Raw genomic sequence first — 23114 nt, 5'->3', positions numbered from 1 at the left:
TTTAAGTGAATTTCCACATTAGCCAACGCTAGTTATATTTCTTGCTGGAACTGTTTACAGTGGTCTCAAGAAAATGAAGTCAAGTTGGGTAATTCTTATTAAAAACACAAAACGATCGGTGACGTTGATGCTGAAGTTGCTGATAGTACATCGATCAGGCATGACTAGCTCAGCTTCAAACCATCATTCCTTTATCCTTTTAATTTGCAACAGCAAACTATACGGAAAAAAAGTCGAAATTTTGCTATTGCCATCTTGCTTTTTCGGACATTCAGGTCATATGTGAAATAATCAACAGTAAAAAGTTCATATATATCACAGCAGGTCAGACTGATATCCAAACCCCCACACCATCCAACTCAGATCACAAGTCCAAACACAAATAAGCAACAATGACAAACGTGGCACTATTACAACTCCAGGTCTGTATGGAGCAATTACAGAAAGGAAGTCACAAGGGATCCTAATGGTAAAATAGCACTGGACAGTTCATCGCAAGTAGATAACTGGCCTTCGCAGCTTCACTCGCACCATCCCTGCGAAAATTTACATTTCAAAAGCTCGAGTATATCACAAGATATTCTCACTCAAACATTTGTCAAAGCATGAGTTTAAAATTCGGCATGGTAGCATGCATACCTATAGAACAATATGCGACGAGGCTTTTCGCCAGCTAATCTTTTGAAGGATATAAAAAGCTCCCTGCAAATGCATGCCACATAATGTATGTATGAATTGTGCCATAAAGTAGGGCAGACAAAATAAAGATGGTGACTGGCCAAGGGATACCTGATCATGCCACCATGTATGGTTCCTCTGTGAGGATCATGGGTGACATTGTACATATCCTCTATCAACTGCTGCCTGCCTGCTTTTGACCTTTGAGCTTTTGATTTTTATTTGGCATACAAAGTTGGCTGACGAAATCTGGGCACTGAAGCATCACATTTGGATGAGTGAATCCAGGAAACAGTGAGCGAAAGTGTGAAACAAAAGGGTCACCGACCCAAAGAACGTAGTCACGAAACTATACACAATATGTAATTCTTTGAGGCGGCCGACTCACCGGCACAGACCCATAATACAACAAAAATCATATTATTACTTCTGATTACATTACCAAACATTATTCCTGTAACAGTGAGACAATTGAGTGGTTGAGTGATCACCTCTGAAGCTACAACAGGAGTGGTATCCTAAACCTACAACTACAACGTAAAAACAATATAGCAGGCCAAAGCATTGTGAGATGCTTAAATAAGTAACTGAACCAAAGTTGTCATTGTCATGAAGAATCCCAGGTAAGAATTCGATCAAACATCTTAATAATTCCTAAAATGTAAGTACCGTTTTCAATGTAACTTTCAGGCATCTTTCAATCAACATCTACCTTTAAGAAGAGGACATGATCAGACTGCCACAGTTTTCAATACCAAGGACACTCAACCAGGAAGACACTTTGTTAGGAAATCACATTGACAATGGAATAAAATGCAAAGAAATGAATTCGAGACACGGATTCAGATCACAACTCAACACAACAATTGATATCTTGATCAAGGAGAAGCAGAGAGTGGACTGAAACATCTTGTATACCTTGTGGATTGTGTAGTAAGGAGCCCAAACGGTCGTGAGGACCTCAACATGGTCGAAGAACTCCGTGGAATGGCCGATATGCATCCTATGTCCATCTTCTTCTGGCAGTCGTAAATGTGTTGACAATGATGACATCTTGGCGTAAAGGGTGTCATGGCGTGTGCTTGCCCACATCTTGGTGGTGATGCTCAGGTAGTGCCCTGAAATGCGGAGAACATTGTCAGGCCCAAAAAACTTTACTGGGGTTAAGTGCTGCATAGATAAGACACCTACATAAGAGGAATTCAGAATATTAAGAGAAAAATTAAGCCATTTGATTATTTGTACAGAAATAGGTAGAAAAAGACAATTAGGAGAAAATTCAAGCCATTTGGTTGCGTGTTGCGTGTTGCTGCTTGCATTACTAATTATTAAGTACACCACTACAACATGTACACAAAGCTGATAAAACAGCTTGTTAATCACACATGCTCCCAGCACGACATTCACACTAAAGAGCTCAAATAGATTTTTTCTATTCTCAGGAACGTATGGTTTAAGAGTGCTATCAGAGGCTTATTGGAGGAGCGAAATATGATAAGCCATGTATCATTGCAGCAAGTTGCACTCACATTCAGAGTAAACAAACCAAGCACGGAATTACAGAAAACTAAAGAAAATTAGACAATACAACTATTGGTTGGAAGTTGAAGTTCTCTGAGAACCAAGAAAATAATCATGTTTTTCCTTCTGTCAGATAATAACTACAATAGACCACAAAAATAACGTAGAATTGAGCTTGACCTTTAGTATATATATCAGATCCATGCTCACAGAACAATATGTATCGAATAAGGTTGAGAAAGTTATTACCCGGTTCGCAATTTTTTTGTCGAGAGAGGATGATGGTGTCCACATATGCAGCACTATGTCGTAGCTGTATATGTCACTCTTCTCCATCAGCTCCTGGGTTTCCACATATTCAGGATCCATGTACCCTGCAGCTGATCCATTGTATGAGTGAGGTGAACTACAATGGTCCATAATTTATTGAACATTTAGGTAACATTTCACATAGTTTTAATTAGCTGATTAATATAGTGAAAATTCACCTGCATTTCCTCATATATCTGTGTTCATGGCTTCAAACTTATCACCAGTTCCTGAAGCATGTGCAAGGCCAAAATCAACAACCGACATACAAGTCGAGGACATTTGTCAGCATGTTTCACAAACTGAATACCACTAGTTGCTAGACTTTATCAGTATATCTCAAGAATGAACCTTGCTAACAAAATTTTCATCCAAAGGAATTGTGCTCGAATTGGTGTCTTGATGGCAAAGTGGAGGGTTGTGAAAGACATGGAGAGGTACTCCTTCAAGAACAAGGACAAACCAACATTGCCCATCCTGCACCAAAATGTATACATGAGGAAGTTATCTACAGAAGCGGTGAAATGTCAACCACACAGATTAATGTCAAACAGGATTTAAATTTAGGATTTCGCTCATGTCAAACAACACACTGTAAGGCTAGCAAGCATTATCAATGGTGTTAAACCCATCCAAACAACACTAGGAAATCACTCCCCAGGCCCCATGGTAACATGGTGGTACCTATAGTAGTACCAAAGGCCCAATGTGTCATTTGCATGAGCTAAATAGACTAGGACATGTCTCACTAGTCAACTGGTTTATTCCCAAACAAAAAAAACTGGTTGAATTATTATCTCTCAATAGTAAATACCCAGGGACTATTACCAAAAGCTCGGGGTGGAATGTGAGAAAACATACTTATGGAAATGTCAGGTAAAATAGCGCAAAAACAGGTCAACAATGCCAAGTTATTGATAGCAGGACCACATGCATAAGCAATCTCATACATGTTCAAGTGCCTATCCCTATCAACATGTATTAGCAATTTTCCCATGCCAACAACCATGGTTAATCCCGGTTCTTGAATGCTAGTGCTAAGTTGCACACCTTGAAAATAAACCAAGTCACAGTAATAGTTGCACTAGTATCCAAATTAAACATCTAGATTGGGACCACCTCTCTTAGAAGTGGGAAAAATGCTATCATGACTCCCAAAGAGAACTTGGGAGAAAACACTCAGATAACTTGTTTCTCTCCACATTTAGAAAAATAAACAATACTTTGAAGTTGTTTCTCCCCGCAACCCAGAAAACACTAACACAACTTGTTTCTCTCCAACAAGGCTTTGAAACATACAGTTCATTCTTTGCTCAAACTTAAGAGGCACAAAGAAAATACAAACAATCAATACTTTTCCAGTTGCTTAGTTTATTTGGGCCCAACGAACAAAGTTCAGAGTGAATCAAAGCATGAGAAATATCAACAAAATCTTCCTGGTGCAACGATGACAACCGCACCTTTATCACTACATACCTGGAGTGAATCAGTTGCTTAGTTTCATTTTTTTTAAAGGCAGTATGTGTGTCAATCTAATTTAGAACACCCTGCTCTGCACTTATATCAGAACAGAACATAAAACTGTTTCACAATCTTCTGATGCCAAATTCTGGCCTTAGAAAGCATGGTCGGATACTGCAAGTAAATTGCCAAGCACAGATCGGAACATATTTTCAGAAAGAGCACTACTAGTATGATCAACACGGATCAAAGTGCTCTACTGATACAATCGTGCACATCAACAGAAACACCACATGTTAGCAGACATTTCATTAGTGCATCCATCTGGCAGCGACCAAATAGGTAAAGATACGGGAAGTTTGCAAAGGCAATAGAAATTACCTGAAATCTTTGTTTCCACTAGCACAAGTGGCCGAGTAAGGTGCAACATTGCCCATGTGCAGTTGGGTAGACCCCAAGTCGAATGAGCCAGGCAATAATTACTAGTCAACAGGGAATGGAGGTCATTGCCATGACAAGGATATGCTGGCACCACACAAAAGATACAGGTCAATATTAATGATGGCTTTAGTTTCCAGAACACTTCCAGGTCAATATTAACTATAAAGGAAGCAACAGAAATGAAGAGACACCATCACCGTGATCCAATCAAGGTGAACATTTTATCATGATGAAGGCAATAGAGTCGAATTCTTGAAAACTTCTAGGGATAAACTAGTGATGCAACTAAGGTTGCTAAAGAAATGCAAAAATGTCACAAAATGGCTATTACCTGTACATGGGTGAGCTCCATTAATGACGTGTAACCTTCTCTCTTGAACTCCACATCGGGTAGAATTGACAAATGTCACTTGTCAGGCGTTAGCAAATAACCCATGGCACCAAAATGTATCTGGTATAACCAGTAATATCATAAGCCTTGTGGAGGATAACCATTGGCTGTCGATGAACATGGCTGGTAAGACGACTCGTATACATCCTGCGAATATTGATGCAGTTGCTAAATATTTTCATAAAAGGAATTTCAGGATGCACACAATATTTAAGAGAAAGGAGAAGGCAAAGGAGACTACTTGAAAGAAAGGAGAGGTCTAACAAAAGCAGTGGAGCATATTAACTTACATAATAAACTTTCTGGACGAAATAGTACTCCCCCCCCCCCCCCAATTTCCGACAAACTCCAAACAACAGCGATTGGGCATGTCTGCCCCTCCGGAAACAGTGATCAAGTTACAAACGGGAAACGAAAATTGAATCATGGAAACTAAGGCATCGAGCATATCGTCGCTGCCCAACCTCGACGGCCCACCAGCGCCCCACCACGCCGGATCCATTAGGTCGCTGCTGCGCCACCAGCTCCACCCCAGGCCGTCGCTGCGCCCATAATCGCCTCCTCAGGCCAGATCCATCTCCCCTCGATCCCCAGGTCACTAGTATCCCCAGATCAGCAGGAAGCCAGGTCAATCTTTGACTCTGGCCCGGCTCTTGCAGCCAGTCAAGCAGACATAGGCTCCGGCAAGCACGCACAACTCGGTCTAGTTGAGGTGCTGCTCCAGGATCCTACCCCCAACAAGATGAGTTGTTGCTCTGAAGCCTCCACCATGTTCGTTTCCGGCTCTGGCCAAACAGCACTACAACATCATTGAAAAATCAAGATTAGTGACCTGTCATCTGCACCATGACAGCATTTATATTGGATCTCAATTGCACTCCACCTTTGTTGGATCTCAATTCCACTCCACCACTTGATTGCACCCCACCTGCAGAAGGTGATGCTCCTGCTCAGAATGCAGGTACAAACCATTGGTTATCACCCTTATTCTTGCATTTCTGTCAAAATCACAAAAACTGTTTATGCAAAATCACTGGAAGGAGTAGTAGTATTAGTAAAATTTGACAGTTGAAAGTGCTCATGTGTATATTCAGTTAACTGTCCAAAGTCAGGTTTTAGTTAACTCTCTGATATGACATTAGTTGTTAAATATTAAAGACATATAAAGTCAGGATTACAATATTGATTCAAAGATTGTGTAGCAGCAATCAGTGTGTATCCTGATTCAGGGCATAATCCAGGGACAAATAGTCTAATACAGAAAATGTAATGTGGTGACAAATTGAATACAGAAATGTGGTGATTGTTCCAAAGGAATAAATCAAGCTTACTATGTGGCATATATAATTACTCCATAATTAACAATCGAGCTTACCATCTGGCATGCAGAAAAGTATCCATAGTTGATTAATTGTTTGTTTTGATCAATAGTTAATCAACAAAATCTAATATATACTCCTAGACTGACAGAAAGCTTTTAGTAAAAGCAAAAGCATAACCAGTTATCAAGTCTAGGAGTATATGACAGGCTTTCAGGACAAAAAGAAGATACTAAATCCTAGCACAATTTATCATACTGGAATTTATCAGCGGTAATGATAGGAAGCACAGATATACTCCTAGCAGTTTTTGGATTTTTATCATAGGAAGCAATCGAAGAAAATCTACAATTAAGTACTCCTAGCACAATTTATCACCAACGCAGAATTATGGCTGCCTATTCTGTATTTATGAAATACTCCTAGCACAACTTGTCAAAAAGGAACTAGAGAAATTTATAACCATTTGACAATGAGAATGAAGTAATGAGAGCTCAAGTCTCATACCTAACACTGCCTCATTTATATCCTGCTGGAGCTAAGGAATCTTGATCATGAGGCTTACAAAACATGAAGTCCTACAATGAAACAGGAGTTAAGTAATCAAGATTGCATATATCTTGTCTCACGTATCGAGCTTTCTTCTCTGTAATTTTGCAAGCTAATGAGCAAGCACTACTTGCATGATGGCCACTGATCCCGTGATGACACCAACCTCTATCATGCATCCTGATTTGTTCTGTGATGACACTGGAATTAGGACGAAAAAATTACATTCTAGTAATAGAAAATAATGCATTAGCTCCTCTATTTGAGTAGGAATACGGAGCTCATTTTCACTTAATTGAGAATATATACACACGACATTCGAACATTAAGCTAGCCAAATTCCTAGGTAAAAAGAATATGAACTATAGAATAAAGCTCGAGTTGAACATGAAATTTCACATAATTCATCAATCGTATGACAGGTAGAAAAAGAATAGTGCACAAAAAGCAGATTGAACCAGTAACCTGTGATGTTTCTCCTTATAATTTATTAGGAAGGAAGCCTTGTTCGGGACACATCATTCACTCTTTTGACATCTAATTACATGATCATGTTATTCTTTCTTTTTACATAGCATAATTTTATCATAAACTAGTCAGACTAAGTTTTTTTAAACTGGACGTCAAAGCAAAACATGGGCTTCTCTTTTTTTCTTATAGTTCTACAACTGGGAACATACCAAACTTTTGTTTTACGCTCTATGAGAAAACAGTAGCGAAACTACAGATCACAGCATTAGTACAGTAACACTAAAATTTATTCTCGAGTTCCATCATGAGAATTCTAAAATTTGGGCACAGGGCACGTTGAAACAAGCAAAGCTCCAGCCAAATTATTGCAGTGTGATGCTCAGAACGATCATTGATACATGTGCAGAGTCGTGCAATTACTAAAATATGATCAAGAATTAAGTAGTTAATCCAGCATGGTAAATGTAAGTATTTTCACCGACTGCAATTACTAGAAAATGACCAAGGCACGAATTTTTTTTTTTTTAAAGGACTAGGTTCAGGTTTGTGAAATAAGACTGGTTGGTCAATTAAGGGTTACATTTACGCAAAAAGAGAAACATCAACAAGCTGAACCCTTAGAATCGTCTTTGCTTCTAAAATGTTGAGCTACAAAACACGTATTCCTGTGATCAGCAAAAGGTCCCTATAAGTGACCCCATTGCTGGCATACGGAGATCAACAAGTTGGACATTTTACTAGTGACACCAGCAAATAAACCATATGAAGCCAAATATTCGGAACAGGGCTACAAATTAAGTGAGCCAGCGCCGCCAACTGACAGCATCCTAATAACTCTTGGGGCTGCGGCAGAGCCGACGCCGTCGTCGATGCCACCGGCATAACAACACACGGGTGCTGAGCCGCGACGGCTCGGCTCGGTCATTTGGATATCCACCCCATCTGCGAATGCACAGGGTGAGCATACCGTTCGCTTTGATCCAGCAAGACGAGAAATACTACAAGGTCGAAATGAAAATGCTGGGGCACTAGACGCACATAGAGAGGCAGGCTACTTTGCAGCTGGAGCGATTATGGGGAACGGAAACTAAAACGGAACAGGGGGGCAAAGAAAGGACCTTTAATTTGGTGGGCGTCGTCTGACCGGACGAGGTCGGAGTGGACGAGCCCTTTTGCGCGGTCGTCGGCCATCTCCGGACGCCGGCCTCTCCTTGGCCTTGCAGCAGGAGGATCTGGGGGTAGGCCGTCCCTGATCTGCTTCCGCTTACCTGCACGTACGGGGCAGGAGCATGCGCATGACGAAATTAATCGAGGTCTGGACGCTCACCTCCCTCCATCTGCAGCGCCGGCTGTTGCTGCTGCTGCTGGTTGGTCGCCCACGGGTGCCGCGTCAAGCCGGGGACGGCGGCGCCCCAGCTCCAGCCGCTGCCGGGAGGATGGTCGCCGGAGCCAGGACGGGCCGCATCGCCGGCGGCCGGCAAGGGTTCCGCGTGTGGGCGCGATTGAATGCGTGAGGGAAACGTCGTCGACGGGGCGCTGGCGCTGCGGCGGCGAGCGGCGCGGACATGGGTGGTTTCCGACGCTGCGGCGAGGCTGGGAGAGAAAATGATGGGGAGGAATTTTGGACACAACGCAATAACTAACCTTCCATCATCGCGTACACTTGCATTGCATGACCAATAATACCCGTGATTTGTTCCTAAATAAATTTTTGCCTCATATATTTTTGGCGTGACCAATGTAGAGATGGGCAGACTGCGTATATATATTTTCGGAAAAAACCATCTCCCTAGCTCAACCCATTCATCTATTGTTCAAATTCATCGTTGAAGCAGTCGGTCGCAAAGAAATTTAAAAAACAAGCAGAATAAAAATAGACTCACCTGGTTATTCCGTAAAACAACTCGGCGGCGTAGGAGGTGGGAACCACGGCCGACGGAGTTGGGCCGGTGCATAGGGTTGAGAGAGAAGACCGTCAGGGCTGCGCGATGATCGGATGCTGATGTAGAGGTCGCAGAAAAGCGGTCTTAGCGGTCGTCGCTCTTCGCCGCATCCGGATACTAATCGTCGAAGAAGAAAAAAAACTTGGGGGTATGTTCCAAGGACGAATATCTCCACGTCTACGACGTCTCCATCGATCCTCCCACGGCGGCAGTTTCCAAAAACCGAGCTCGGCTAGGTGCACGTTAGAAGATCAAAAGGGAATCTTTTTCCTAAATTTTGCTCCACTAAATTTTTTGGTACTTCGCATAGAGATGCTCTAAGTCATACAAACTCAAAGGATCTCAAAAGAGGTCAACTTCTTACAAGAGTTGGGGCAGTGACATCGAAATTGGAGTGTCACCCCATAAGTCCATATTTTTTCTTAAGGGTTGGTCCTGTTTGTGAAGATGGTGCCGCTTCAAGGTTGTATATTTGTTTTTCCTCTTTACATCACCTTTATAGACCCATGTTAGGACCTCATGAAATATGGAAACGGTGCGGACCCTCCCTCACGTGATTTCAGGCGAAAACCTATTATGTGCCCCCCACAATGTGTGCCCCTAGTTTTCCAACAAAAGCGGTGATTCCATGTGACATTTGTCCTTTGATTGTGTTATGATAGGTCGTACGAACATGGCGAGCCCACAATGAGGCCAGTTTTTTTACCAAGGGACTGTGGTGCGAAACCCCCACAACATTTTATTAGAACTCCGCCCCTTTACAAAAGTTCAAAGATATATACAAACGATAAAAGAAAGGAAGATTATTTCAGTCCAAGATTTGAATCATTGTTCGAAAAGTTTCTAAGTAACTGTGAACACAGGGAGTAAGTCTTTAAAATCGCTATTAAAGTGTAAGCTCATATCGATGACCATGGATTTCGCTCGTTTCGATGACCATGGATTTTGCTCGTATGTACATTCAGGTGTAAGGTCATGTATGCCGCGACGAAAGAGCCCGAGGTCTTGGGACGTGTGGCGCTAGATAAGGAGAAAAGACGGTGGCACAACAACCGCTACAAAACTCTCATCGGTAACCTGGCCGGCGCAAGGAACCCAGAGGCGTGCTTTCTCTCCGGCCTCATGCACGTCTTCATGCCAAAGTACATGCAATTGGGACTCGCGTTTCTCGAGCAGGCGGCGGCGAAAGGCCACAAGAAAGCGGCGTACGTGCTCGGCATCGTCCTCTACAACGCGCCAATGACACGCGCAACGCCGCAAAGCGATATATCAGCCAGGTTGAGGCTCACTCCGATGCTAGAAATAGGCATGCTACAAAGAGAACTAATGTAGACTGCAGTGAATGCGGGCATCTCGCCTCGTGGGCCATGGTGTCTCCTCCCCCCCCCCCCCCCCTCTCCGAAGAAGAAGAAAAAAGACTTGTTGAAGACCATCTCCCTAGCTCTACCCCTTCATCTATAGTTGAAATTCATCGTTGAAGCAGTCGGTCGCAAAGAAATTTGAAAAACAAGCAGAATAAAAATAGACTCACCTGGTTATTCCGTAAAACACCTCAGCGGCGCAGGAGGTGGGAACCACGGCCGACGGAGTTGAGCCGGCGCATAGGGTTGAGAGAGAAGACCGCCAGGGCTGCGCGATGATCGGATGCTGATGTAGAGGTCGCGGAAAAGCGGTCTTAGCGGTCGTCGCTCTTCGCCGCATCCGGATACTAATCGTCGAAGAAGAAAAAAAACTTGTGGGTATGTTCCAAGGACGAATATCTCCGCGGCGGTTGGTGGATTCGATGACGCGGATTGGATGAGCTCCCCGTCCTGGGTGGCGGTGCGGAGGGCGTACGAGGCGGCTTCGGCGCGATTAGTGGGTCCAGGCTGGCTCCAGCGATACACGAAAACTGATCAGGAGCAATACAGGGAACGATGGATCAATACGTGTGCGTCGATGCACACGCGCTACCTATAAACGATTCTACCTCACCCATCCACTTGATAGAGAGAAAAAGAATAATGTTAGGACATAAACGATCACAAGTACTCCCTAGCTTCTACCCGTCCCTGTGGATCTTTTTTTTTTTCCCCTTCAGTGAAGCAAAGGCGGGTTTGTTTTGCTACGACAAAGGGAAATCAAAATTTTGGCAGCAATTGGGCACGTGTCATCGTGTGTTGCCGGAGGCTGGGAGAAAATTAGCCTACAAAGGATTGTCGGCGCTTTCCGACAAAAATGTTTGAATTTTCGATATGACCTACCCTAATTATTTACCCAACTGCCAAGTACACTTGCTTGACTTTGCAATTTACACAAATTCTCCAGTTCAAAAGATTACCTTAGCAATTCAAAAAAAAAAATCTCCAGTTCAAAAGTCCTTGTGAGCTGCATGTAAAAGTTGTGAACATATCCATGAAGGCGGCGGTCGGCTATGTCTCACCTACAACAACTTACCATTCCAGTCCGGTTCCAGATGGCTATGCTGTTGTGGGAGTGGATGAAGTGATGGCAGGATATGAGCCGGTGATGCTTGACCATCCTGCAGGTGAAGATCGGGAATTGACTGAACTGGGAGAAGCCATTAGAACCACCGTTCTATGGCGAAAGGAATATATTGTGTTTCCAGGGTCGAAGCCAAGCAGGCCACCTCCAGCGCATTCTCCGCCGCCTCCGCAGTCTCCTCCGTGTGAGCATACTCTGCCGCCTCCTCCTCATTAGGACACTAAGCAGAATCAGCAAAAGAGGAAGACTGCCCCGAAGAAGAGATCATCAGCTCCGAAGAGGACTAAAGGTCCTGAGTTGTTACCGTACGAGATGACTGATGAGCAAACCGATGAATGCGTAAAGGTCGAGATGAAGGAGTATTTTACACCGAAGAAGCCTCAGCCAAAGCTGTTTATACCACCGAATACAGTGAGGCACTTTGCCGAGACGAGAGCAAAGCAAGCTGAGTTGGCCGCTCTCTTGGACAGTCCTCTAGAGCGGATTACGAGAGAAAGTATGGAAGTATACCCTTAACAGGGAGAACAATTCTCCAGCTCGGACAACAGGAAAACAAATCGCTACCCCCTTGGTCGTGCACTCCTATGATAATCCGGAGACTAGAGAATTGATCAAACGGTCGACTAGAGATCTTGGAGCAACCGTTGAGTATGATGACTACTTCCCCATGGCTGAACCCGCATACAAATACAAATACGGTATGCCTCTCGTCAGTAAGGACAAGCTCCCGCTTCTACAAACTCAAATGCGAAAATTGCATGACTGGTACATGCAAGCCTCTCATAACTCGGAGGCCTACCTCATAGTGGGAATTAAAGATGAGCATTACTTCCGGGGAAATGAGGAGATAAACATTGAGTTTGAAGAACTATTTCAGTTATTCAATCAAGACGCCCTCGATAAAAGTCTCATGAGTTGCTACTGTCTGTAAGTGATTTATTTATGTAATTAAGTCTCTAGCTGAGCTCGTTCAATGCACTAACAATTATCCTCACTATATTCTTTTATACACTATATATTATGCAGAATGAAGATGCTCGAATGCAGAAGAGGCGGACTATATATCCGCACGACGGACGAACGCCCGCCGGATGCATCCGTCTTCTCCACGGCCCCGCCTAGATGATGCAGCACAGCAGCCACCTCTCCTCTCCTCTCCTCTCCGAGCAAGAGTCAAAGTCTAAGTCGTCCCACACGACGCACACGTTGGTTCAACCTCCCTTAGTATATATAGAGCTTTTGGAGCGATTTTCAAATTTCGAGGGAGGGAAAGAACATGACGGGAAGAAGGAAAAGATTTCGCGGCTTTAGTTCTGGAGGGAAAAAGGTGAAGACATACAGGTTCCAAATTTTGGGGACAAATGCTGGGCGCCAAGAGATGTAGGGCTGGGATGAGACTACTACCACGGATCAGTTGGTGGCGTGGCGCTTACTTTTGGAGCCCCAGTAATTATGCGACGGTATAGTTATGGATTGACAAACAACCCTTAGTTCCAGCTGTTTCTATTTCCTTGATGACCGGAAATGAATTTGCTCCTCAGGCTTTCCTTTCCTTGTAGACCGGAAATGAATTTGCCCCTCACGGATACGCAGGATCAGTCCGGGTCCTCTCTCTAGGGAAATAACCTTATTGGAGATACTGCTCAATTAGAGCTGCCGTGCATGCATGCCGGGTCATATGCATGGTACGTAGGTTTTTGAATTATTCCTTGCCAAAACATTGATGCCTCGCATGTTGATTTAATCGCTTCCATGATTTTTGAAGCAAAGTTTTTTGCCCCTGGACCGTCATACTAGACTCGTTGCCCACAAGTTTGACACATGTATTGCAATTCAAACGAAAACGTCCCGTATTTACTGGGGTGAGGAGATTAATGGCTCATCTAATATTGTGATGAGATCCCTGTTAATTTATCGGAAAGGATCCGAGCGGCCAGTGCGCTAATTTCTAGGGGGAGTTAATTATAGCCTGGTGATGTACTCCCTCCGTTACCTCGGATCAGCGCCAAAGCAAAATTTTCAGGGTATGTTAATAATCGCTTGGAGTATGTGCATGGCATGGTAATCAATCAGCATAAATGTCTGGCTGCTTGCCTTCCTAAGTGGGCGGCGGTTATAATGTTTGGCCTATTTTTCAGGGTAACTATATGAGAGGAAGGGACGTAGTAGGTAGTACCATATTCCCTCGCTTGTTTCTCGGTTTAGTATATAATATACATGGGTAGACCTGTTTTTTTAGCGACGATCCCCTATAATTTCTCGGTTGTGCCTACAGGATAGTTATTCCAGAACCACACTTGTTTATTTTTTTGTTAGTTTAACAGCAGGTGCTAATCGTTCTGGATACCTACTTGAATCTTTCTCTTCTTTTCAGCCACAATTATTGTTCGCTCCCATGCAGTAATTATAATTAGTTGAGATAAACATCTAGAGGTAACAAACTAGCTTTGTGAACAAGCTCCGATACAGATTAAATGGTGAACTAGAAAAAACTCCGGAACCAAGGCAATCGCTAATTGGTTGAGAAATACGAGAGAACGAGCGGGATTAAACAGCTGTAGGCCAATGATGGTAGGGAGGCCCACGATTCCAGTGCATGCAATCTTTCCTTAGAGCATCCCAGCCGTGTCCCCGGGAAGCCCCCGGCACCTTTTTTTTTGCATCCGGATGGATGAAAACGGCCCAGCCGCGCCCCCGGAACCTCGTTTTCGCCCGGATTAGGCCTTTCATCCGTCCGGCGAGCCCAGGCCATCCCCGGCCCCCCGGGGAGCGCTCGGGGACTCCGGATGAAACGAAAGTGCGGGAAACATCGAGAAAGTTTCCCCCGCGCGTGGTGGCCCCGACTTGTCGGCGACAGAGGACAGTCGTCTTCCGCGCGCTTCAAAAGCCTGCCGCCGGTCAGACTTCGCCGGACGCGTAGCTTCCACGCGGCGTCGCCTCGGATTCACGCGCGGCTCCCTCTATTTATCGCGAAACCTACCGCGTCTCGCCGCATTCACCACCGCCGTCTCCCTCCTCTCCCCAGCCCTATCTTCTCTCCCCAATCCGCCTCCACCAGCGAGTAATGGCGGGTCAGGGCGCGGCGAACAACGGCTTCGGCCGCCGTTCCCTACACCAGTGGGAGGCGGGACTCCTGCACATGGCGAGCTACCCGGCGCCGCCGGACTTCCGCGTGCCCGGAGGATGGCGCCTGAGCGTGGGGGGAGTCCCGATCCCACCGCTTCCGGTGGGACGAGACGAGCTCGACGCCGCTATCGATGCTGTGTTGGTCACCCTCACCGACGAGCAGCGCGCGGAGGAGCGCTACCGCGCAGACAACTACGATGCCTGGAACGAGTTCTTCCGTCTCCGGCACGAACGGGAACTCGCAGCGTACGACGGTCCTCCCCCTCCTCCAGCGCGTAACAACGCCGCCGGCCGCCGCCGCTGGTGGGGTGCGCGGGGCCGCACGCTCGCCCGTGTTCTCGCGCACATCGAGGCCGGCAACTCCCCCGTCCTGGCGATGCCGCCGGCGCCGCCAAACGCCGGGAACTCGAGCGATGACGATATGTAGTAGTTATTATGTACGAATTCGGCCTATTTATGTACGAACTCGCCTATATATGTTAAATACCATTAAATTTCGCTTATGTTTGACTGAGTTTCATCCATTTTTGTCTGAATTCGTCGTATTTTGTCAAAAACGTTACATCCGTCCTGGGCTCGCTTTGGGAAAAATGGGCTCCCGGGCCAAAAGTTTCATCCATCCGGCGCTAAATAGCGCCGGATTTGGGCGTGGGGAGCCCCAACGGCTGGGGATGCTCTTAGCTTCATTTTTCACGATAGATGGCGAGCCGATTAATTGTATCGGATGAAGTGACCGATTCGGCTGGAAGCTAGCTCACGCCGATCCTTAGCTTCATTTTTCAAAATGAGCCATGCATGTGGACGTTTAAGTGAATTTCCAAATTAGCTAACACTAGCCATAGTCCCTCCGTTCCTGAGGAGAAGGCGTAAATATTTTTGCGATTTTTACTCTAAAAGGAAGGCGCGAGCGATGGTAACTCCCAGAATTAACCGAGCACCTAACCGAGCACCTAGCCGAGCTCCGAGACGACAAAAACCGTTGAGCAGGAAGGTACTGCAGCGAGCCGGCGACTCGATGCCAGTATAAGTTTTGTATTTAACTGTATTTTTATTTTTCGTTGGTACGGAAATACTCACGCAATAGCACGAACGGAGAGGACAGTCACGGAACCGTTAGATGGATGCAAGTACGTCGGGCGCAAGGATGGTCGCACACGGCGGGCGCAGGCAAGCCGCGTCCATCAGGTGAGGGGCGTGCAATGAAATCTAGGAGGATGGTGCCGCAAACAAAGAGAAAAAAGCAGGAAAGGTAATTGATTAATTGGGGGTAAGACTGGAAACAAATCTGCTTGCCTTTCTCTTCTTAATTCCTGTGCCTGAATACATATTCCCTCTCCTCAGAAACGGAGGGAGTATTTCTTGCTGGAACTGTTTACAATGGCCTCAAGAAGATAAAGTCAACTTGGGTAATTCTCATTAACACAAAACCATCATTCCTTGATGTTGAAGTTTCTGATAGTACATTGATCAGGCAAGACATACTAGCTCAGCTCCAAACCATCATTCCTTGACCCTTTTACTTTGGAACAGCAAACTATACAAAAATAATAATAAGTCAAAATTTTGCCAGTACCATCTTGCGTTTTAGGACATTCAGGTCACATGTGAAATAATCCACAGTAAAAAGTTCATATATATCACAGCAGCTGAGACTGACATCAAAACGATCTTTGACGTTGATGTTGAAGTTTCTGGTAGTATATTGATCAGGCAAGAAGTACTAGCTCAGCTCCAAACCATCATTTCTCGATCCTTTTACTTTGCAACAGCAAACTATACAAAAAAAAAGTCAAAAAATTGCCATTACCATCTTGCTTTTTCAGACATTCAGGTCACATGTGAAATAATCAACAGTCCAAATTTCATATGTATCACAACAGCACAGATTGACATCCAAAACCCCACATCATCCAACTCAGATCACAAGTCCAAACGTAAATAAGCAACAAAGACAGATGTGACACTATTACAACTCCAGGTCTGTGAAGCAATTACAAAAAAAGGAAGTCACAAGGGATAGCACATATGCTACGCACATCGGTAGAGAACTGGCCTTCAAAGCTTCACTCACACCATCCTGCAAAAACAGACAGTTCAAAAGCTCGAGTATATCAGAAGATATTCTCTCACTCAAACTTTTGTCAAAGCATGAGTGTAAAATTTGGCATGGTAGCATGCATAACTATAGAACAATATGCGCTGAGGATTTTCGCCAGTTGATCTTTTGAAGGATATAAAAAGCTCCCTGCAAATGCATGCCACAGAATGTATTGTATGAATTGTGCCATAAAGTAGGACAAACAAACTGAAGATGGTGACTGGCCGAGGGATACCTGATCATGCCACCATGGATGGATCCTCTGCGAGGATCATGGGTGACATTGTACATATCCTCTATCAACTACTGCCTGTGAGCCTCAGCAAGACACAGTGACAAGTAGTCATATATCAATAGTTTTTCAGCTAACACGTCGACTGATGTCGACAAGGCAGTCGACAAGAAACAGTAACTAAACATGTAGAATGAATGAAAACTAGATGGACCCTGCACGGTTTGATGTGCCACTGTTTCTCTTTGAGAGTTGGCTGACGAAATCAGGGCACTGAAGCATCATATTTGGATGAGTGACTCCAGGAACAGTGAGCGAAAGTGCGAAACAAAATGGTACCCTTTTTTCAAGGCGCAGGGTGAAATCTGACTGGTGCAACCTCCGTGACGGCAGCAGCAAATACTTCCGAGATGGCAGCAGGAGAACGCCTTCATCGCCTGGAAGTGAGCAACAGAAGAACCAACTGCATGCCATCCATACCAGCCACCGCTCCACCGAGACATGAATTTCTAGATCCCATCTTGGACCTCCCTGCGGCGCCCTCGCCATGACCGAGAGGACGAGAAGCACATCGTATGACTCAAGCCGATCCACACCACCCGGGGTTGCCCCTGCCAAGCAGCGTCTTGGCGCCGTGGCGTTGACTAGGGGAAGATCGAGGAAGGCGGTCTCCCTGAGGAATCCCGTGGTGGCTATGGGGCTTGGCCGCATGGGGGCAAGATGACCGTTGCTAGGATTTGATTCCAGTGGCACCGGGAGGTGGGAGTAGCAGTAGTTCCGAGGAGGCCTCTAGCGCCCTGCAGGCTAATTGGGTGGGTTCGCTTATATGCCGTTCATGAGGAGGACGGGGGAGCAATTATTTAGGAGTAGGATGGGAAAGTTTTCTTGACGTTTCACTCGTCTTTATCGCTATGCCAGGCCCATCTCTTTCTTGATAGTTAACGATAATTCCAAGTACTATAAAAGATATGAGCAAAGCCAAGTATTTTGCACTCGGTTCTGAGCTCCTCTGTTTTGAGATTCAACAATATCAGAACCATCAAATAATATACGTGGTGATTACATTTTATAGAAGGCCTTATTAATCAAACCATAAGCTCTTGTGAAATAGCTCATTAAGGAAACCATTAATAAACTAGATGTGATTCATCCTTGTCACTCACATCGTGAACTTGGGCAATAAATTTGTAGACTTAAAAAGCAAACATGTTGGTGTGCTCTGACTAATCACATGGGCATATATGTAAAATGCAAATGTGAGTCAGATGCAATGCAACATAATAGTGCATCCATAGCAATTCGCCACTTACTCTTGATACATTCCTGGTTAAAGGAAACAACCGCAAAGGAATTTAAAACCATGTATCGACCTGAAAGGCATTTTTTCTAGCACACAGTCCAAGGTGTTTTGTGCAACAAAAACAAACTACAGGAAAAACATAATCACCTTCTTCCACATGTCGAGATCGAGAAGTTCATTCACTCTGCATCCAGCTCCTCAGGGGGACAGCTCCACATACAAAGAGTAGCGACATTTTCAAGTCAGTAAGCTCTGCAAGCATTGCTGCTATTGTGACTGACCTACGAAGCAGTGGTTACAAGTACTTTAAGTGAGTTGGAACATGGTAATGTATAACAGGGTAAAAGAATGTGCACTGATGATGATAAACATGTGCCCTTTTCTTCCTAAACCACGATCTGAACTATGGACTCGAAATTGTAAATAATAACATGAATGGTTCATTTTCTAAATGGAGAGAAAAAAAACTCATCTTCCTCTAGGCATGATACTTCTCTAGATGTAGTAGACAAGGAAAACAATTAAACCATGGAGTGCTAGGATCAAATATATAGTTATCAATCAAAAAGGGCCACACAATACCAACCAGTGGTATTCATACCCACATAACCGGCCAGGACCTCTAATAACCAGGACGACGTGTCAATTCATCCAACATCAACGTGCTTTGGCCTTTGGAGTGGATTCAAAGCCAACACGAGGATGCTCCCTATGTACAACGGGATTAAGAAACGCTGTGTAAATTGCCTTCATATCATACCTCTTTGTACCATACATGGTTGTTGAGGTTCACTAGGATCGCCTTGGTAAGGTGCTCAACGGCTTCCTTCCCGTTTCCCTCCCAAGTAACACCAAGCAGATTATAAAAACAAAACGGAGTTTGTCCGAACTTTTTCGTCACTCAAACAGAGCAAGTCAATATTTAGCCATAACCACTAAAGCAGAGCAAGTAAATATTTTAACCAAAACCACTAAATCTAGCTGCTGTCCTAATAAGCATAAGTGGTGGCAATTACATGTTTATCAACTAAAATGCCAGATCAATACTATCATATAATTAACAGTGAAAGACCCAAATTGGGTATATACAAGAATCAGGAACATGAGTATAAGCTCTAAGACGACAGCAACAAGACCATGCATTTGTGTAATAAACCTTTTCATCAATGAGAAAAAAGTCAAAACCAATGGAAAATAATGTTCCATGATCCCACATTCCAACCCATCCTCATCAATACCTAAGATAACTCCCAGATGAATGAACAACAAATAATTTTTTTTTTAAAAAGCATAGGAGAAGATCCTCAAGAGAAATCCAACACATAAGGTATTTGCAAAGAAACTATATATCAATGACAATTCTGGATGTACAGAATAGCACTCCTAGACACAAAAAAGCACACGAGAGAAGCTCAAGTCAATTCTCACTAGAAGACTACAAACATAGCAAAAGCAGGCTACTCCTCAAAATCAGCGTGCTCAAGCTAATATGTATACATCCAGAAAGCTTCAGATCAACACAGTTTGACCTTCAAAACTGACGTTAACTCGTCATAAGAGAGTATATAACCAGATTGCAGTCACTAGCTAAACCTTCAAGCCCGAACTCTGAAGCGAGACATAAAGAAACCTGGTGGTGGCTTACACTTCAGAAAACAGTATCATGTTTCTAAGAATCCAAATAAGTTTATTTTTGTGAAAGCTGATGCAAAATGAGTGATGTATCGTTAATGATTTACCCAGGTGTACTCTGAAAGTTGCAGCTGGAAGCCTAGAACTTCAAAAGCACATGTTTCAAAAAGCACACATAAGCACCAAATCTCAGCTTTGATGGCAAATATGTCCACACTGGGCAAACTATTAAGTCATTTAGTACAAATTAATAGAGAAAACTAAATCTGTAAACCAATATAAGTTTTGGTACCTACAAGACAACTTCTTCGATTGTTATGTTGAAAACGTATTTGATTTAATATAAAAAAAGATGATAACTCACTATACAGAAAACTGCATGTTCAACTGTACTGTTTTTGCTCCCCTTTCCAAACCATTCGCCGGAATCGGGTAAACAATATACTGTCGTAAAGCTAAACCAACCGGGTAAATTCTACCAACACATCCACCAATCTGTAATCAAAGGACTAACTATAAGGTTACCATGGCAGCACGAGACATGAATTGATGGCGAGCTCGAGGAAGTTTCGCAGAATCCCCATCTCTTCTCTTTTCCCTTTCTTGTTTCTATTTTGGGTCCCTTTCTTTCTCCCGAACCTGCTCCTCTTGGGTGTGTGGTGAAGCAGCAGCAATGAATAATCATGGGCATGGGGTGCACTGTATCAGGTCAAAATGATACAAGTTATTGTTATATGTGAACTTCAACAACCAACTAGACTGTCAAAATTAACTGGGACTGTTTAAAGAACGTATAAGGGGATAAATCAAAACTACACCTGATAAGGTCTTCTTTTCTATTTCTTGCAACAATAACCACCACCGTCTATCCAGCTTAAACCCATCGATCTTCAAAAAAAGACAAGTGTCAGCAAAAGATATGCATGGACAAGCGACTATAATCAGCATTTACTGAAAAAAATAGTGGCTTACATACACAAGCGTGAACCTGAAATCAAAATAAAGCTCCCCGCATACCCAAGTCTGAACTGCCTATTTCCCCCACTTGAAATTAATACAAAGCTTACAATTTTAAACGTGGAATTAACATCAACACCATGTTACAGTAAAAGGATAACTGGCAGTAGCACTAACAAATTGCTCATCTAGCTAGAACTGGATATTTCCATGAATCTCACTCTAGGATTCGTTACAAACTTGAAGTGGGCATGCATCTTTTTGGCAGATAACCACTTGTGTGCATCCACAATTGACGGGAGGTCTATTGCTCACGAAAAAAATTCTACCTTTATGAGTCGAGCTCACCGAGGTGAAACTTGGGACAGAGCAGCTAGACCTGCAGCTCTCCCATCAAGCCTCCAAGCCGGCCAATGTCACCAGAAGTCGCCAAGAGCCACCGTGGCGCCATCTCTTTCTTCTCAGCTTCGGTAGGCCCCTATCACACATGTGAAGATGATAATTATAGGGCAATTCTAGTGAGGTGAAGTAGGAACATTTAAGTAAGATGAGCTGCAAGCCAAGCTTGATTTAGGGAAAATGTCGTATGAACAAGATTCAGTACCAGGGATCGATGTGTGGAAGATTGTCACCATAAGGTTCCGCTTGAGGAGCAGACTGAGACATTTGATGGCTGTAGTCATGAGCTCCATATAAAGGATAAAGTGACCTGCTCAACAAATATAGTTCAGTACAAAATAAAGAAACAGTAAAAAATTATAGGTCACACTAATATAATGAGATCTAGAACTCTGTTATATTATGATGAGGATTCCAGAATGCAGCAAAAAGTTGCAAAACTACAGATCACAATATTCGTACAACAACATCAAAATTTATTCTCAAGTTCCATTATTAGAATTCTAATTTTTTTTGCCAAAGGGCACGTTGAAACAAGCAAAGCTCTAGCCAAATTATTGCAGTGTGATGCTCTGAACGATCATTGATACATGTGCAGAGTCGTGCAATTACTAAAATATGATCAAGAATTAAGTAGTTGATCCAGCATGGTAAATATAAGTATTTTCAGCGACTGCAATTTCTAGAAAATGACCCAAGGAATGATTTTTTTTTTAAAAAAAAATAGTACTAGGTTCAGGTTTGTCAAATAAGACTGGTTGGTCAATTAAGGGTTACATTTACGCAAAAAGAGAAACATCAACAACACTGAACCCTTAGAATTGTCTTGCTTCTAAAATGTTGAGCTACAAAACATACATCCCTGTGATCAGCAAAAGGTCCCTATACGTGACCTCATTGCTGGCATACAGAGATGAACAAGTTGGCCATTCTACTAGGTACACCAGCAGCAAATAAACCGTATGAAGCCAAATATTCGGAACAGGGCTACAAATTAAGTGAGCCAGCGCCGCCAATCGGCAGCGGCCTAATAACGCTTGCTTGGGGCAGTGGCAGCGCCGACGCCACCGGCATATATAGCAACACACGGGTGCTGCGCCGCGACGGCTCTCCTCGGCCATTTGGATATCCACCCCGTCCGCGAATACACGGACGGGGTGAGCATGCATACAGTTCGCCGCGAAGCGAAATGATACAAGGTCGAAATGAAAATGCTTGGGCAATAGATGCGCACACAGAGAGGCAGGCTACTTTGCTGCTGGAGCGGAACAGGGGGGCAAAGAAAGGACCTTTAATTTGGTGGGCGGAAGAGCTCCTCCTGGTCGAGGCCGGAGTGGACGAGCCCTTTTGCGTGGTCGTCGAGCGGGGACAGGCCGTCCCTGATCTGCTTCCGCTTACCTGCACGTACGGGGCAGGACCATGCGCATGACGAAATTAATCGAGGTCTGGACGCGGAGAGGGGACGGGATCCGGAGCTTGCCGTGGCGGGTGAGGTCGATGTGGTCGCCATCTGCAGCGCCGGCCGGATTCAGCCTCGGCTGTTGCTGCTGCTGCTGCTGGTTGGTCGCCCACGGGTGCCGCGTCAAGCCGGGGACGGCGGCGGCCCAGCTCCAGCCGCTGCCGGGAGGATGGTCGCCGGAGCCAGGACGGGCCGCATCGATTGAATGCGCGGGGGACTTGTTCGGCCGGAGGATAGGCTGCGGCGGCGACGCGCGGTGTTGGGATTTTACTCTCACGCAACGCCATTAACTAACCTTCCCTCATCGCGTACCCGTGATTTGTTCCTAAATCTTTGGCGTCACC

At 44.3% G+C, this 23114-nt stretch overlaps 2 long non-coding RNA genes across 34 annotated transcripts; both read right to left on the bottom strand.

Annotated features, from left to right (window-relative positions):
• Nucleotides 1-283: 283 nt before the first annotated feature.
• LOC127325586 (uncharacterized) lies at nt 284-23114 on the bottom strand. Of its 32 annotated transcripts, none has more exons than XR_011754526.1 (14): nt 22792-23114; nt 22601-22709; nt 6628-8082; nt 5685-5799; nt 5266-5600; nt 4742-4948; nt 4351-4494; nt 2860-2985; nt 2688-2738; nt 2449-2573; nt 1597-1796; nt 790-934; nt 640-702; nt 284-536 (listed from the first exon to the last, which is right to left on the bottom strand). It is a non-coding gene; the product is annotated as an uncharacterized lncRNA (long non-coding RNA). The 32 variants fall into 32 exon arrangements; XR_011754530.1 differs by having other exon boundaries at nt 6628-6870; nt 22792-23100; XR_011754533.1 differs by lacking the exon at nt 22792-23114 and having other exon boundaries at nt 6628-6698; nt 6800-8082; nt 22601-22785.
• On the bottom strand, nt 16533-18464 carry LOC139838358 (uncharacterized). Of its 2 annotated transcripts, none has more exons than XR_011754556.1 (2): nt 17027-18464; nt 16533-16938 (listed from the first exon to the last, which is right to left on the bottom strand). It is a non-coding gene; the product is annotated as an uncharacterized lncRNA (long non-coding RNA). The 2 variants fall into 2 exon arrangements; XR_011754557.1 differs by having other exon boundaries at nt 16533-16770.

The sequence above is a fragment of the Lolium perenne genome, chromosome 3 (genome assembly GCF_019359855.2).
Source record: "Lolium perenne isolate Kyuss_39 chromosome 3, Kyuss_2.0, whole genome shotgun sequence".
Classification (NCBI taxonomy): Eukaryota; Viridiplantae; Streptophyta; class Magnoliopsida; order Poales; family Poaceae; genus Lolium; species Lolium perenne.
The sequence above is the reverse complement of the archived record's forward strand: the minus strand, read 5'-3'. Positions and strand labels throughout refer to the sequence as shown.